Raw genomic sequence first — 5,504 nt, 5'->3', positions numbered from 1 at the left:
TTTGTTTCATTGGCCAGATTCGGTCTTGCAACCGGCTTCAAGTCCACCCCAGTAGTAGTATCCATAAGCTCGTATGCACTTAGAATGGTCTTCATCTAAAACTTCCAGAGTGGATAGTTAGTGCCATCCAACTTTTTGCTTTCATCGAACGGTGGGATTCGCAGTCTTGTAGACTGGGCCAGCTCTCACAATCTGCTTGCAAACAGAAACACACTACCAAATCTTCTTGCTAGAGCCCAAACTATGATACCATGTAAGAAAACAATACATCTATGCTCAACAGATAACAGGATCTCGTATGCAAGAGAGAAAAGCAGATAGTATGGAGAATCAAAAATTTGAGTACTATTAAACTAATACAATAGATGGTGCTACCTCCCAGCCATGCGCTCCTATGTCAGAAGCTTTGATAGCATGTTGGAAACAATAGAGGATGGAGGCTAGATGAAAATCGTAGAAAGAGGGGTATTTTATGTTTGCAGGGTTTCGAGGATTTTTGTCACCTACAAATATATTAGAGTTGTCAATTGTAGTATACGTGTAACTTAGGACCTCGAGTCATATTTCAGTGAGAGACATCGGCTTAAGTGTGGCAAGCAAACAAAGTGCATGCATGTGTAAAAAAAACATAAATCATCATTGTTGAGGTAATGAAGGCTTTCGCCTTCATTGGGGGTTGTAAGGTTTAGGAGGAGTTTAAGGGTTAGAAGGAGCTTCCAGGGTTAGAAGGAGGTTCGAAGGATCAAAAGGAGGTTCCAGGGTTCAAAAGGAGGTTCCAGGGTTTAGAAAGAGTTCCAGGGTTTAGAAGGAGGTTCCAGGGTTTAGAAGGATCCACGGTTAAAAGGAGGATCCAAGGTTCAGAAGGAGGTTCCAAGGTTTAGAAGGAGGTTCCAGGATTTAGAAGGAGGTTCCAAGGTTTAGGAGTCCAGGGTTAGAAGGAGGTTCCAGGATTTAGAAGGAGGTTCTAGGGTTTAGAAGGAGGTTCCAAGGTCAGGGTAGAGTACATGGTGGAGAACTCGTCTCCGTTGTAGATCATGGAGTTTTAAGGGTTGAGAAACAAAAGGTTTAGGGGAGCATAGGAGTAAGAGAGGAAGAAGGTGTAAGAGCATGGGGGAAAGAAGAGAGAGGAGGGAGGAGGAGGAGGGAGGAGGAGGAGAGAGAAGGAGGAGAAGGAGGGAGCAGGAGGAGGGAGCAGGAGGAGGGAGGAGGAGAGGAAGAGGGTGGGTTGCAAGGTTGGAGGAGAGGGGAGGAGAGGGGTATGATCTTTACCGTACTTAATTCCTAGGATTGTGAATAGGAATTGTGCTGCTTCCTTGAGGTTATGGTCAAGGCTTGTGCGAAGCAATATGCCATCTCTATGGATCAATGTGCCCTTGGTGAGGAGAGACTGTACTTCGATAAACTTTGCATCACTAGACCATTTAGGGTATTTGCCACCTTGTTTTGGCAGTGAGAAAACCCTTTGAATGACTGTACTATCAAGGATAATGTTGAGTGGGCTTTGTTGTATAGTGACTGTACTTGCCATCCTTTGCATTGCTGGAGTAGTAAGAATGGAGAAAGTCCTTGATGTAGGTGGTCAGGGTAGGACTGTCCTCCAAGGATTTGAGGCTCTCATGCAAACTGCCTAGATCCCATTGCTCTAAGTAAGATGCTGCTTCCTGGGAAAGAGCATAAGTCGATGTGGGTAGCCACACAAGTTCTAGTGATTGGGCCTTGTTAATGGCTATGTAGGCCAATTGTGACTGGGGTGGCGTTTGTTCTGCTTGGTCATGCACTGAATCTTCTTCGGAGCTATCGCTTTGGACCATGAATGCCAATGGTCTCCATGGCTGAGAGGATGTAGATGGTTGCAAAATCTGTAGGGGGTCTCATGGTTGAGGCGGTGGGCTCTTTTTGTGCATCCTCTTTAGTGGGGGCATCTTTTCTAAACCTGCATCCATGTGAATGTAGTGTACCATTAATCATTAGATTGATTGGCATGCCGGTATGACCTTTGTGTGTGTGTGTGTGTGGCAGAGAGATCTTTTTTTAATACATCCTCTGAGAGTGTGGAATGAAAGTGTGTGGTATAATTATTCATGCAATCATCTATGTGTCTAAGCAAAAGCATGTGAGTGCACGTGACCTAGTAGCTAGGTAGGGACTAACTATATGCTTTTTTGTTGGGATTTTCATAGGGCAGCTAGAACTCATTCATCACTTCTGAGCTCTAGGTAAAATCAATTGATGCTACCTATATGTGCAAAGACGTACATATGCAAGTGAGTGCTCGTGATACAATCTAATCCTAACTAAGGAAGACTTGGTTTCCCAAATCTTCATTTTTGTTGGGGATGGCTTGGGTGTTGATGTAGTAGCACTTCAATTGGCTCTCGGTTATTGTTGTGTTGAATTGGACTCCATCCAATGTTTCAAGTAGCACAGCTCCGATGGGATTCATCTTTCGTACTCGGTATGGTCTTGACCTAGATACTTCAATTTCCCCTTGTATACTTTGGCATTGTATAACAGGACTACGTCACCTTCCTTGATGTCTTTAGCTTTAAAGTTTCTATCAAACCATGCCTTTCTTCTATGTTTTTCTGTTGTCATGGCATGGTAGGTGACTAGTCTTGTCTCTGTATGCTTTTCTAACTGATAGAGCCTTTCTTTCAAGAATTCATGGTCACCCATGTGTTCCTGTACTGCGATGCATAGACTTGGTATTACAAATTTGAGTGGGACCATAGCTTCAAGGCTGTACACCAATTGAAAAGGTGTGCTCCATGTACTGACCTTGAATGTGGTTCTGTATGCCCATAAGATTGCATTCAGTTTCTTTGCCCAATCAGAACGTTGTGGTTCTACTACCTTAGTGAGGATAATGCATATGATTTTGTTGGTGGATTTTGCGAGTCCATTCCCTTGGGGGTAGCAGGGTGTGCTTTTTCTATGGATTACCATGAAGCCAGACAAGAGTTCTTGGATTACCTCATTGATAAAATGTGTGCCTCTATCTAACACAATTTCATTGGGGCATCCGAATCGGGTGATCACATTTTCGTATAAGAATCTTGCTATGCTTCTGGCATCTACCTTTCTAACTACTTTAGCTTCAACCCATTTTGTAAAGTAATCAGTGGCCACAATGATGTAGCGTGCCTCTGTTCCTTTTGCTATTGGATGTATGGGACTCACATGGTCAATCCCCCATTTTTCAAATGGTTTTTGTGCAACAATTGGTGTTAGGGGATTGAAGTCTTTGTGTTGTGGTTTAATAGTCCATTGGCATGCATCACAGCCTTTTACATATTCATAGGCATCTACCCATAGTGTTGGCCACTAGTAGCCTACGAGGAGAACTTTTCTTGCTATGGCTTCCCCTTGGAAGTGTCCTCCTGCAATGCCTTCATGGACTTCACTCAATATTGGCATGATCTCATGAGGCATTACACCTCTTCTTAATATCTGGTCCTTGCCCATCTTGTACAGTTGTCCTACAATGAGTTAATAGGGTGTAGCATTTAGAATCAATTTTCTGGCATCTCCTACTTTCATGTCAGAGGGTGGTCTTCCTACCATCAAGTACCCAATGATATCTCCACACCACTCCACAACAACATCTATTTGAAATAGTGTGGCATCTGGTAAGTCATCTTCTACTCCAGTGGCTTCTTCTCCCGAGTTGACTCGAGACATGTGATCACCAATGTAGTGTTGGGCACCTTTGTGGACCTTTATTTTAAAGTTGAACTCTTGAAGCAAGAGTAGCCATCTAGTTATTCTTCTTGTGGTACACAGACAGTTCACAAGATAAAGCAATGCTTGATGATTAGTGTAGAAGACAAAATCATTTGCTAGTAGATAGTGCCAAAATTTCTTTACACTATACACCATTGCTAGGGCTTCTCTTTCTATGGTTGTATAGTTGATCTCTTCATCATTGAGTCGAAGAGAAGGGGTAGTCTTTCTTATGTCCACCAGGTTGCTTTGGCAAAGGTGGAGGCACTTGTGCTTTCTTTTTCAGAAGTCACTTTGGTTGGATTGGAATGTTAGGGTCCTTGGTGGCCTCTTTCTATTGGTGCATAATCACATTGATAGGTTGTGACTTTGCACTTGTTGGGACCCAGACTTTGATGGTCCAGCCCAATGATGCCAATGGGGATGTCAGGCTTAACCTCTATTTGTTCTGGGACCTTATTTTTCATGGGACAATCCATACAGGCATTTCCTATGCCACAATCTCTATAGAGTGGTTGGAAAGTAGCTAGGCTACCACGATGAGGACACTTTGCAATCTGGTGATTTTCTCCACAACCGTAGCACTTGATTGGTGCTCAAAATGTGTTGCATCGTAGTTGATTTGCATAAACTAGTATTAGACCCTCTGCACTCTCTACATAGTACATTGGGTACTCTGATTCATACTCAAATAACGAGTCTACTTCCTCGGCTTGTAATTGATGTATTCGAACTGCCTGAGGAGCTGGATTTGGTGCTCTTGGATGTGGTCGTGGATTTATATTCCTGAGTACTTGTGGGACTTGTGCTCGAACAGGAACAAGATTTAGCCTCAGAGCTAGGGACACTTGTGCAAGTGTGGTTGCCTATATACTAGCATGGGTGCCACTTGGTATTGTGGAGGTCGAGACAGATTGTTGTGCATGTTGGAGATGCAACTGTTCTCATCATGGCCATCAATGATGCAGATATGGCACCACAACCGTGGTAGTGGATTTGCTTGTGCAGTGATACTGGCTCTTAGGACCGGGCACTCATTTGTTGTATGATTTGCCAAGCAGTGTGGACACCAAACATTTTCTCGCTGTGGATATGTTTGAGTTGGCGCCTGAGACAAGTGGAGTTTTTGATCCATGGCCTGCATCATATCTTCTTTCAGCTTCAAGGTCATGGCCTCTAGGTTATCTTCATTGGATGTTTCGACAGTGTCCTTTGATTTATCCTTTTTCAAGCGGTTATCTCGTGTATTTGATTTGCCATCATCACTGGTAGTGTCTGAGTTTGTCATGCCATCCTCGATGTCAATGGCCGCCGCATGAGCAGCACTGAATGTTAAATAGCTACTTACCTTTTTCATATCCTTTCGGATTTTCTTTCTTAGACCTGCTATGAACCATGCCGTGAGGTACTTTGCATCTAGGCGTGGGTCACATTTGGCAATCAATCTCTTCATCTTTCCTAGGTATGTGCATACATCTTCCCTCCGGCCTTGTTCAATCTTGTTGAGTTGGAGAGCAAGATCTCTCCGTTTGAAAGCGTCATTTGAATTCGGTTTGAAGTAGGTCACATGTGGTGCATTCTTCCACGAGAAGGTCTAGGTACCATTCTGATGCTTCATCAGTTAAGGCCATTGGAAACCAAGCCACCTTGGTTTCATGGGATTGATCACCACCTGCTCGACATGGGGCATCAAAATGCTGGAGGAAGTTCGGCTGGGTCTCCCCTACCATTATATTTGGGAAGTTCCAGTTTTCCCAAAGGGCGTCAGCCTTGATTGTTGT

This window comes from Dipteris shenzhenensis, chromosome 28 (genome assembly GCF_047967505.1).
Source record: "Dipteris shenzhenensis isolate YYH24624 ecotype China chromosome 28, Dip_SZ_1.0, whole genome shotgun sequence".
NCBI lineage: Eukaryota > Viridiplantae > Streptophyta > Polypodiopsida > Gleicheniales > Dipteridaceae > Dipteris > Dipteris shenzhenensis.
Note: the sequence above shows the minus strand (reverse complement) of the source record.